General features: G+C 41.8%; 1 protein-coding gene across 1 annotated transcript in view; it reads right to left on the bottom strand.

Moving 5' to 3' along the window:
- Nucleotides 1–13,329, bottom strand: part of CMTM4 (CKLF like MARVEL transmembrane domain containing 4) — a 111,658-nt gene that overhangs the window by 20,009 nt on the left and 78,320 nt on the right. The window lies entirely within an intron of this gene.

Below are 13,329 nucleotides of genomic sequence, written 5' to 3'. Positions count from 1 at the left end.
ACAAGTGCCTGGAAGGAGATGAAGATGGCAGAGGAGGAGGACGCTGAGCTCACCTCCCCCTAGGAATACATCAAACCTACATCTACTGGTGGAGCAATTCTCACTGAAAACAAGTTGGACACTGGCAAAAAGACTCTTACACAACCAAAGCTGTAAAGATAGATCCATACAGAGTTGGGTAGAAGGGAAGAGAAGCGAACAGGTTGGGACCTATACCCCTGGGAGGGGACACAGAAGAGGAGGGGGATTACACAGGCTCAGAGATCCTCCCTGGGGAGTGAGCAGTTCAAACCACATATGGGAACACCCCACCCCCGGACTCTGACACCAGGAGTCTCCTTAGCTGGTTTGAAAACTACTGAGACTAACAGGAAGGGTGTAAGAAACCTAGACTCGGCTCGTGAAGAGCATACATCTGCTTCCTTACTCCCGAGAGCAAGACAGAGGAAGCAGATTGAAATTGCCCAGAGCTCTAGCCAGTTTCCCACAACTGCCCCTGCGTGTGCCCCAGTCCACGACAAGCGCCTGCTCCAGCCTCTCTTGCTTCAGCACTCCTCCCCTCTGGAGTGAAGGTGTCAATACTGGGATGGAGGAGAGTGTGCACTTAGAGGGAACCTGAACTTCAGGGCTTCTGCTCTAGTACCTTGGGACCCTCCCCGACCCTGTATAGGGCGGTGTCAGCCACTGAGCAGAGGAGAAGCAGTGGCTCACACCAGGCTCTGGCTCTAGCTCCTTCATCTCCAGCTCCACCTCCGACCTCCCAGCCCCATCTCCAGCTGTGTGTGACAGCTGCCAGCACACCCTGGGGAAATACGTGACCCATGCTCATTTCAAATCCCGCTTTCCCACCAAAGCCACTGGGCACACGTAGTCTGCATAGGGATGCTCCCACACAAGGACACCTCTTCAAGACCAGAATAGGTAACCGTTTCACCTAATTTCATAGAGAGAAAGTTAAGCAAAATGAGAGACAGAGGAATTTGTTTCAAATGAAAGAATAAAAAAAAAAAAGCCTGCTGTGTAGCACAGGAAACTACTCAATACTCCGTAATGGCCTATATGGGAAAAGAATCTAAAAAGAAAAAAAGTGTACATACGTATATGTATAACTGATTCACTTTGCTGTACACCTGAAACTAACACAACACTGTAAATCAACTATACTCCAAAAAAATTTTTAAACTGAAAAAAACAACTAATGATACAGGGATAATTTACCAGTTAAAGAGTTCAAAGCTTTTGTAACAAGAATGCTAACTGAATCAGGGAAAGAACAGATGAACACAGTGAGAATTTTAACAAGAAACTAGAAAATATAAAAAAGAACCAGTCAGGGACTTCCCTGGTGGTCCAGTGGGAAAGAATCCGCCCTCCAATGCAGGGGACACGGGTTTGATCCCTGGTCGGGTAACTAAGATCCCACATGCCACGGGGCAACTAAGCCCGTGTGCCACAACTACTGAGCTCGCACACCTCAATGAGAGAGCCAGCGTGCTGCAGACTACAGAGCCCACGTGCCCTGGAGCCCACGCACCACAACTGGAGAGAGAAAACCCGTGCACCACAACTAGAGAGAAGCCTGAGCGCTGCAACAAAGAGACGGCGCACCACAACAAAAGATCCCTCATGCCTCAGTGAAGATCCCGCATGCCGCAACTAAGACCCAACACAACCAAAAAATAAATAAATAAATAAGTATATATATAAAAAAAAGAACCAGTCAGAGCTGAAGAATAAAATAACTGAAATGAAAAATACACTAGAAGGAATTAACAGCAGACTAGGTGATACAGAAGAACACATAAGAGATCTGGAAGGTAGAAAAATGGAAATCAGCCAGAACAGCAAAAAGAAAATTTTTTAAAGATGAGAATAGTTTAAGGGAACTCTGGGACAAGATCAAGCATACTAACATTCACAGGAGGAAAAGAGAGAGGGAAAAGAGTAAAAAAAATAATTTTTGATGAAATTATGGCTGAAAACTTCCCAAACCTGAAGAAAAAGATATCCAGTACAGGAATCACAGAGAGTTCCAAATAAGATGATCCCAAAGAGACCCACACCAAGATATATCACAATTAAAATGTCAAAAGTTAAAGAGAAAATTCTAAAGGCAGCAAGAGAAAAACAAAGAATCACACACGAGGGAACCCCCCATAAGGCTATCAGCTGATTTTTCTGTAGAAACTTTGCAGGCCAGAAGGGAAGTGGTATAATATACTGAAAGAGCTGAAAGGGAAAAACCTACAATCTAGGATACTCTATCCAGCAAGATTATCATTCGGAACTGAAATTAGAACATTTTCTCACACCACATACAAAAATAAACTCAAAATAGATTAAAGACCTAAATGTAAGACTGGAAACCATAAAACATGCAGAACACTATGACATAAATCATAGCAACATTTTTTTTTTTGGATCTGTCTCCTAAGGCAAAGGAAACGAAAGCAAAAACAAATAAGAATTAAACTTAAAAGCTTTTGCACAGCAGAGAAAACCATCAACAAAATGAAAGGACAACCTACTGAATGGGAGAAAATATTTGCAAATGATATGACCGATAAGGGGTTAATATCTGAAATATATAAACAGCTCATACAACTCATATCAAAAAAAAACCTGATTGGGGCTTCCCTGGTGGCACAGTGGTTGAGAGTCCGCTTGCCGATGTAGGGGACACGGGTTCGTGTCCCGGTCCGGGAAGATCCCACGTGCCGCGGAGCGGCTGGGCCCGTGAGCCGTGGCCGCTGAGCCGGAGCATCTGGAGCCTGTGCTCCGCAACGGGAGAGGCCACGGCAGTGAGAGGCCCGCATACCGCAAAAAAAAAAAACCTGATTAAAAACTGGGCAAAAGACCTAAAATAGACATTTATGTACACACACACACATACATACATACATACATACACACACACACATATACATACATACAATGCAATATTACTCAGCCATAAAAAAGAATGAAATTTTGCCATTTGCAACAACATGTTAGACCTGGAGGATATTGTGCTTAGTAAAATAAGTCAGACAGAGAAAGACAAACACTGTATGTTATCACTTATCTGTGGAATCTAAAAAATAGAACAAATGAATGAATATAACAAGACAGAAACAGACTCACAATATAGAAAACAAACTAGTGGTTACCAGTGGGGTGTGGGAAGTGGCAAGGGGCAAGATAGAGGGGTGTGGGAAGTGGCAAGGGGCAAGATAGAGGTAGGGGATTTAAGTTTATAAAATAAATAAGCTACAAGCATATATTTTATAACACAGGGAATATAGCCAATATTTTATAATAATTTTAAATGGAGTATAATCTATAAAAATATTAAGTCACTATATCGTACACCTGAAATGAATATAATATTGTAAGTCAACTATACTTCAAGAAAAAAAATGAACAGGGAAAAATATTGTGAAAGAAATGGAAACAGTAGTTGCCTCAGGAGGTGGAGAATGGGCAGGAAGGAGCTTATGGGAGTATGAGAAAGTTTTATATCTTAGTTGGGGGAACTGGTTACAAAGGTGTATACATTTGTCAAAACATCCAGCTGTATCCTTGAGATCTGTGTGTTTCATCATAGGTAAATTTTATCAAAAAGCATAAGCTAAATATGACTGTGCTCAGAATCCAGTGGAAAAGGGTGGACCTTGCTAAACTCCTTTGTGTAGCCACTCCTCTCAATCCCTGGGGGTGGCTCTCTGAAGCAGGAAGTTTCTCCACACCCAGTCAGAGAAGTCGTGATGTGCTGGTAGCCACTTGTCCTGCTGAGAAGGGGACTCCCGGTCAGGGACATGGTCACCAGAGACTGCAGGAAGATGCCCCTTCAGAGCAAAACTACACCAGGTGAGTATCTGCCAGGAACAGCCTGCAAGTGGGCATATCACCTATGGATCTAGTAGAAATGCAGATTCTGAAAAATCCTAACTAGTACATTCAGAATAAAGATGGATGCTGTGTCCTTAAAACAAGAAAGACTGTAAAAAAGGTCAAAAAGCTAACAATAGTTTTTTGGGGGGAGTGGTGGGGGGAACATGACAAAGATTTAAAAATTTAACAGAAAGTTTGAAGACAGTGGAAAATCAGTGCTCTGGAAGATAGTCCAGGAAAGCTCCCAGAAAGTAAAGCAAAAGCAAGGAGATTATTTTAGAAGAACTTAAGAGAGACAGGGAGGATAAATCCAAGAGGTTCAACAACCATCTCAAAGGGATCCCATAATGCGAGAAACAGAAAAAAAGGGAGGGAAGAAAATAACCAAAGAAACAACTGGAAAACATTCAGCTATAGAAAAGCTAAAGTGTTCTGATGTAAAGGGGCCACCTAGTGGTGAGCAAGTTTACTGGAAAAGGATCCTCACGTCCACATTTCTTGGTGAAATACGGGAACTCTATAAAGATAAAGAGAAAATCCTAAAAGTTTTCAGAGAGAGAGAAACAGCAAAAAGATGTTACTGGCAAGAGAACAATACCAAACGTCAAAGGCCACCCTGGATATTAGAAAACAGTGAAGCAGTAGCTTCAAAGTTTGGAGGGAACTAGCAATTAAGTGGAAAAGCAAATAAAAGACTTCCCCGCCCCTGCCCCTGCAACCAGTAATGACTCCAAGATTACCACTGACAAATACTTGCTAAAAAAAATAAATAAAAATGAAAAACGTAATACAACCAAAAAGGTGGGTTGTTTTGTTTTTTTTTGTTTTAATTGTAAGGGGAACTCCCTTTGTCAAATCCTTTATTTGGCTATAAAAAAGCAAAAGAAGAAAATGAAAAAAGAACTGCACCTCAGTTCAACTTGAAATTTATGGTAAAATATCAGACGTATCAACTTGAAATTTATGGTAAAATACACATAAAATATACCATTAGTGACATCTAGTACATTCACAAAGTTCTGCAACCGTCACCACCCATCCAGTTCCAGAACATTTTCATTACTCCAAAAAGAAGCCCTGTACCCACTAAGGAATCACTCCCCATTCCTTCCTCTCCCCAGCCCCTGGCAACCGGTAACTTCCTTTCTGTGTCTATGGATTTGACTACTTTGGGTATTTCACATAAATGGAGTCATACAATATGTGGACTTTTGTGTCTGGCTTCTTTCACTTAGCATGTTTTCAACTTTTGTCAACATATAGTGTGTATCAGTACTTTGTTACTTTTTTAAAAGGGATAATTAAACATTTTATTGAGGTAAAATTTACATAATATAAAACTAACCATTCTAAAGTGAACAATTCAGTGGCATTTGTTACATTCACATACTTGATGTATGAAGAACCAGACAATGTCTCATGAAGGAAAAGACAGACAACAGAAAGTAATCCCAAGAATATCACAAATGTTAGGATGATTAAGCAGATTTGAAAGAGAACATTATAACCATGCTCTAAGAATACATGAAATAAATGGAAAGATAGAAAGTCTCAGAGGAGAAATAGAAGATAATTTTTAAAAAAAGAATCAAGTGGGAATTTTAAAACTGCTAACAATAACCAAAATACAAAACTCATTGGATGGGCTTAATGGCAGAATGGAGATGACAAAAGAAAGAGTTAGTGAACTTGAAAGATCAATAGAAATTATCCAATCTCAACAAAAGGGAGTAAAAAGATCAAAACAAAATGAACAGAGTCTTGGGGACTTTAGAGATAATTCCAAAAGGTCTAACATTTGTATAAATAGATACTTAGAGGAGAAAGAGTGTGGGAAAAAAATTGAAAAAATGATGGCTGACAACTTCCCCAAACTAGCAAAAGACACAAATTTATAGTTTCAAGTTCAGTAAATTCCAAATAGAATAAATTCAAAAAATCCATGCCCAGATACATCATAATCAAATTTCTAAAAACTAAAAATGAAGAAAAAACTCTTGAAAGCAGCCAGAGGAAAATGATGCATTACTTATAGAGAAACAGCAATTTGAATAATTGAGGATTTCTTATCACAGACCGTGGAACACAGAAGGAAGTGCTGAAAGAAATTAAGTGTCAATCCAGAATTCTATATCCAGTGAAATTACCTTTCATCAAGGAATGCAAAATAAAGACATTCTTGAAAAGAGTAAAACTAAGAGAAAGCATTTCCAGCAGATCTACTCTGAAAGAACTGCCAAAGGAAGTTCTTCGGACAGAAGGGGAATGATACCAGAGGAAAATATGGAATTTCAAAGATTAAGGATGAGCAACAGAAATAGTAAATATCTGCGTAAACAGAATATCCTTCTCCTTGAGTTCTTTAAAATGATTTTTGAAAGCAAAAATCATAACATTATCTGATGGGATTTCCAATGTATGTAGATGTAATATATAGATGTAATACGTATGACAACTATAGCATAAAGAAGGGAGGACAAAAGAACAAATATGGTGGTCAGGTTTCTATACTGTATTTGAAGTGGTAAAAAGTTAATTCTATGTAGACTGAAAAGTTAAACATGTATTTGCAATCCCTATAGAAAACACTAAAAAACCTGGACAAGGAGATAGAGTAAAAAACCTCAGTAGGTAAGTTATAATGGAATACTAAAAAATATTCAAATAATCCAAAATGAGGCAGAAGACGAGAAATGAGAACAAAAAGAAGGAACAAACGGACAAAAAATGGTAGATCTAAATCCAAATATACAAATAATTACATAAATATAAATGGTCTAAATACACCAGTCAAAATAAACTGCCAGATAGATAAAAAAAATTTTTAAAAAGACCCAACTATATGCCGTCTGCAGGAAACCCACTTTAAATATAGTGCTATAGTTAGATTAAAAATAAAATGTTGGGAAAAGATATTCCGTGCAAACACCAATCAAAAGAAAACTGGAATGGCAATATTAATATCGGACAAAGTATAAAGCAAAGAAAATCACTAGGGATAAAAGGGACACTACATAACAATAAAAGGGTCAATTTGCTTTATGAAGAAGATATAACAATACTAAATGTTCCTAACAACAGAGCCTCAAAATGTATAAAGGAAAAATGGATTGAACTGAAAAGAAAAATGGACAAATCCACAGTTATTGTTGAAGATGTCAACTCTTCTCTCAGTAATTGATAGAACAGGTATGGAGAAAATCATCAGGGATATAGAAGAACTAAACCACCACCAATCAATTGGATCTAATTGACATTTACAGAACATTTCACTCAACAAATACACTTTCTTTTCAAGCATACATAGAGAATTCACCAAGATGGACTATATCCTGAATCACAAAACAAATCTCAATACATTTAAAAGAACTGAAATTATACAAAGTATGTTCTCTGACCATAACAGAATTAAACTGGAAATTAATAACATAAAGATAAGTAGAAAACCTCCAAATGTTTAGAAATTAAACAACACACTGCCAAATAATCTGTGGGTCAAAGATAAAGCCTCAAGAGAAATTAGAAAATATTTTGAAGTAAGCAAAAATGAAAACACAACATATTAAAATTTGTGAGATGAAACTAAAGTAGTACTTAGAGATTTATTGCATCAAATACTTATATGAGAAATGTATAAACAAGAATGCCAGGAACTTCCCTGGTGGTCCAGTGGCTAAGACTCCATGCTCCCAATGCAGGGGGCCCCGGTTCGATTCCTGGTCAGGGAACTAGATCCCACATGCCACAACTAAGAGTTTGCATGCCACAACTAAAGATCCCACGTGCCACAGCTAAGACCTGGTGCAGCCAAATAAATAAATATTTTTTTTAAAAAAACAAGAATGCCAGATAAATGCTACCAAAAAGAAAGTAGGGGTGGTGAACTTAATATTAAATGAAACAGAATTCAAAGTTAAAGGCATTCACTAGGAAAAAGAAAGATGTTTTATTAAGATAATATCTAATAAAAATGACTATATGCTAGGCACTGTTCTAAGATACATTAACACATTTCATCCCTACAGTAGTCATATGACTTAGGTAATATTATTCTCCTCATCTTGCAGATGGAGAAACTGAGAACAGAGAAGTAAAGAAAGTGGTAGAACCAGTGCTTATGCTCTTAATTGCTATACTCCACTGAACAAAATTATGTTAACATTTGTTCATCTAACATCATATCTTAAAAAAAAAAAAGCTCAAAAACTATTAGAAATGCAAGGACAGAGTAATAAACCTAAAACCTTAGTGAGGGCTTCCTTGGTGGTGCAGTGGTTAAGAATCTGCCTGCCAATGCAGGGGACATGGGTTTGAGCCCTGGTCTGAGAAGATCCCATGAGAAGATACATGCCATGGAGGAACTAAGCCCAGGCGCCACAACTACTGAAGCCCGCACACCTAGAGCCCGTGCTCCGCAACAAGAGAAGCCACTGCAATGAGAAGCCCGCGCACCACAACAAAGAGTAACGCCCGCTCGCCACAACTACAGAAAGCCTGTGCGCAGCAATGAAGACCCAACACAGCCAAAAATAAATAAATAAAACCTTAGTGAGTAGCTTTAATATACCTGTTTTAATAAGTCAAATATATCAAGTAAAAAAAGATAAGTATACAGAGGGTTAAAATTACATACTTAATAAGATATATAATGGATACATAGATAAATTTTGTACCCAACAAATAAGAGAAAGCATTCAGTCTTTTTAAACACACATGAAACATTTACAAAAATTGACTCTCTGTTTATTAGGACACAAATCTTAACAAATTCCAGAAAGCAGAACATATAGAACTATTCTCTGAATAAAATACATAAATTAGAAACTAACCACAATGTACAGTCCAAAATTTATCTAATTAAAAATGTAAAAATACCTTTTTAAAATTATTCTTGGGGGACTTCCCTGGTGGCGCAGTGGATAAGACTCTGCGCTCCCAATGGGCCCAGGTTTGATCCCTGGTCAGGGAACTAGATCCCACATGCATGCCGCAACTAAGACTTTGCATGCCACAACTAAGAGTTTGCACGCCACAACTAAGAGTTCGCATGCTGCAACTAAGGAGCCCGCCTGCCGCAACTAAGACCAGATGCAACCAAATAAATAAATATTTTTAATAAAATAAAATAATTCTTGGATTAAAGAGGAACTTGAAACTGAAACAACCAGCTAATTAGAAATGGATACAAACTAGAGCAATATTTTGGGGATGTGTATGAAGTGATCCCCAGAGAAAAATTTATAGCTTTAAATGCATTCATTAGGAAACAATAAAGAATAACACAAAAAATAAAATGAAATAAAAACAAGAGGTCAATTCTATTTATGAAAATCAAGGCCAAAATCCCAAATAAAATATTAATAAAATGAATCCAGAGGTTTATCAAAAGATCAAAACACCATGACCAAGAAAGGCACATCCCACTACATCTAAGAATGGTGAGCATCATAGACCCTGCTACTGTCATTCACTACATTTATATTTTCAAGGAGAAAAACAGCAGGTTCTAAAAGGAAAATCTGTATGGCAAAAAAGCAAAGCAAAAGACAAATGACAAACCAGAAAAAAAATTCATAACTCACATTTCAAGATTAATTTCCTGAATATATGTATTCTTAGATATTAATTTTTAAAAATCAACAATAGAAAAAATATGTGAAGGACGTGAAAAGTCAGTTCTCAGAAAAGGAAATGCAAATGGCTCTTACACATGCAAAAAACCCAAGTTTGATTCACTCATAACTAGAGAAATGCAAATTAAAAGTGTCCAGAGGGGGCTTCCCTCGTGGCTCAGTGGTTAAGAATCCACCTGCCGGGCTTCCCTGGTGGCGCAGTGGTTGAGAGTCCACCTGCCGATGAAGGGGACACGGGTTCGTGCCCCGGTCCGGGAAGATCCCACATGCCGCGGAGCGGCTGGGCCCGTGCACCATGGCCGCTGAGCCTGCGCGTCCGGAACCTGTGCTCCGCAACGGGAGAGGCCACAACAGTGAGAGGCCCGTGTACCACAAAAAAAAAAAAAAAAAAAAAAAGCATCCACCTGCCAACGCAGGGGACAGGGGTTCGAGCCCCAGTCCAGGAAGATCTCACATGCCATGGAGCAACTAAGCCCGTGTGCCACAACTACTGAGACTGCGTTCCCGCGAGCCACAATTCCTGAAGCCCACGCGCCACTACTGAAGCCCGCGCACCTAGAGCCCGTGCTCTGCAACAAGAGAAGCCACTGCAATGAGAAGCCATTTCTTGGTGCCATCCTGTGTGACGGGTTCTGGGACGGGGCGGGCCATGATGACAGGCCCCTAGGGAGTGCAGAGCCTGCCGGGGAATGCACAGTCGTCACGGATATCCAGTCACCTCATACAAGGGTACCCACCCGGATCGGCTTGCCCTCTCCTAGGCCCTCTCAGCCACTCTGGTCAGTCACTGTATTTTCTTTTTTCTCAGAACCCTTTCAGTAGAAGAGATATAAATTACATGAAATACTATGCACCCATTTTAAGTGCACAGTTTGATGTGTTTTGACAAACGTACGTCCCTGTAAAACCATCACCCCAGTCAAAATAAAGAACATTTCCAGCACCCCAGAAAGCTTCCTCCTGCCCCCAGGTAACCACCGATCTGACTTCTGTCACCACAGCTTAGTTTCGCCTGTACTAGAATTTCACAAAAGTGGACTCATACAGTATCATCCTTTTGAGTCTGACTTTCTTCATTCAACATAATATCTGCCAAATGCATCCATGTTGCTACGTTTGTCAAAGATTTATTTCTTTTTATTGCTGAGAAGTACTCCACTGTATAAATGTCCCACAGTTAGTTTATCCCTTTACCTGCTGATGGACTGTGGGTGGTTTCCAGGGGGAGCTATTAAAAACAGGGCTGCTATAAACATCTTCCTACAAGCCTTTGTAAAGACATGTGCTTTCATTTCTCTTGGGTAAATACCTAGGAGTAGAATGGCTGGGTCATATGGTAGGTCTCTGTTTAACTTTTTAAGAAACTGCCATTAAGACAGGAATAAAGACAAAGACCTACTAGAGAACGGACTTGAGGATATGGGGAAGGGGAAGGGTAAGCTGTGACAAAGCAAGAGAGCGGCATGGACATATATACCCTACCAAACGTAAAATAGATAGCTAGTGGGAAGCAGCCGCATAGCACAGGGAGATCAGCTCGGTGCTTTGTGACCACTAGAGGGGGGGGATGGGGGTGGGGGAGACGCAAGAGGGAAGAGATATGGGAACATATGTATATGTATAACTGATTCACTTTGTTATAAGGCAGAAACTAACACACCATTGTAAAGCAATTATACTCCAATAAAGATGTAAAAAAAAAAAAAAAGAAAAGAAACTGTCGAACTGTCTTCCCAAGGGGTGGTAACAATTTCCACCCCGCCAGTGCTGTCTGAGAGTTCTGGTAGCTCCACGTCCTCACGAGCACTTACACAGCAGCGTCCCCTTTTACGAAGCCACTCTGATAGGTGTAGAGTACCATATGATTTCATGGTGGCTTTAATTCACATTCTTAGATGTCTAATGATATTGAACATCTTTCCACATGCTTCTTGGATGTTCATATATCTTTGTTGAATCGTCTGTTCAGATCTTTGGCCCATTCTTTAAATTGGCTTGTTTTCTTCTTCTTATTGAGTTACAGTTTTGAGGCATGTTTTACTTAACACAGATCAGAACCAGGTCATCCTCTGTTCTAATCTTCACCGGGCCTCCTCCCAGGGAATTTGGAGTAAAATCCAAACACCAAGGCCTGGTCCTCCACAATGTGGCTCCACCCCCTTGTCTGATTTGTCTTCTCCCCCAGCCCTTAGCTCAGTCCTTTCATCCACACAGGCTGCCTGGCTGCACTCTGAACCAGCCAGACATCTATTACCAGGAATCATCTTATTCAGGATTCTCTGGACATGCTTAGTGTTTAACCCACCCAGCCTCCCCGCAAACAAAGCTGGGGTTTCCCCGCATCCTGGGCTTCTAGCACTGCTGTAGAATGAATAAATAAATGAGTGAATGAATGTCTCTTACCTAGCTGGAAAGGTTGGGGAAGTCTCCTCTGAGAAAGTGACAATGCAGTATGATCACAGAAGAAAAGGAGGAGTTAATCAGATAACACGGTGGAGAAAGAGCATTCCAGGTAGAAGGATCAGCATGTACAAAGGCCCTGTGTCAAGAGGGAGCATGGAGGAGATAAGAAGCTCTATAGGTGGGAGAGACAGAGGAAAGGGTAGCAAGGGGCTGTTTTTACTCTCTATACCCAGACCCTGAGCAAGATGGAAGCTCCCAAGGTTTTTCCAGGTGAGGAGAATGGAGGTGACTGTGACTGATGATTTAAGCATCCCTCTGGCTGCCAAGAGAGGAAGCAGAGAGGCCTCCTAAAGACACCATCACAACAGTCCAGGAAGGAGACAGCAGTGGTCTGAGATCTAATGGAGAATGTGGTGATGAGATGTGGACAGAGATCTAAGAAAGCTTTAGGAGGCGAAGATGTGTGGGCCTTGGTGATAGATGGGGGGTGAAGGTGAGGGTGGGGTCAGGGAGAACGAGGCCAATCCCCAGGTCTCTGGCTCTTGGGGGTGGAAGGGCAGATGGCAGTGCCCTTGGCAGAGGCTCAGGCATAGTGAGAATGTCATGGGCTGGGTATTGGTCACACTGAACTCCAGACGCCCTGGAGACATGTGTGTGTTGTATAAGGGCTGGGGCTCCGAGGTCTCTATCTGGGAGTCCTCCTGGGATGAAGATGGGGGTGGTGCCGAACCCAGGGCTGGGGCAGACAACAAAGAGGCCGCAGGAGGCTGGGCTGGCCAAAGATGGGAGGGGTGGTCAGGGGAGAAAGAGAGAGGGAGTGGGGCAGGGAGCTGACAGTGGGGTGAAAGCCGCAGGAAGACAACAGAGAGGTCTCGCTGTTTGAAGGCCTAGGCTCCTGGATCCCCGACGCGAGCTAGGGCAGGAAGCTAGACTGGAGACAGCGAATGCAGACAATCTTCTGGGCAAGGAGAGGTGGGTGGGAGCTCCGACGGGGGGCGGCAATAAAAAGGTCTCCAGCCGCCAGGACAAGGGTGAGGGGAGAATGCGGGGGTGAGCCTGAGGAAGCCCCAAGCCAGCATCACTGCCAGTCGGACCAGCGAGGGCCTAAGCAGCCCCGAAAGCCAAAGTCCGAGGGGGAGGAGGTGAGGGTTAGAGGAGGAAGGCGGGCGTAAGAGGCGAGAGAGGAGAGGAGCGGGGAGAAAGGAGAGGAGGGGGCAGGAGGGGGGAGGAGGGGAGAGGGAGCGAGGCGAAGAGAGGAGGAGAGGGCAGGAGAGAGCAAGAAGGGAGGAGGGGCGGAGCGCGGGCGGGGCGGGGCGGAGCGCGGGCGGGGCGGGGCGGGGCGGGGCGGGATGAGCCCCTGCGCCCAACTGGTCTGGCTCGATCCTCCTTCCGCACAGTCAGGGTTTCCGTTTCCCTCCTG

The sequence above is a fragment of the Monodon monoceros genome, unplaced genomic scaffold (genome assembly GCF_005190385.1).
Source record: "Monodon monoceros isolate NGI ecotype Baffin Bay Population unplaced genomic scaffold, NGI_Narwhal_1 Super_Scaffold_10, whole genome shotgun sequence".
NCBI lineage: Eukaryota > Metazoa > Chordata > Mammalia > Artiodactyla > Monodontidae > Monodon > Monodon monoceros.
Note: the sequence above shows the minus strand (reverse complement) of the source record. Positions and strands in the feature narration are given on the sequence as shown.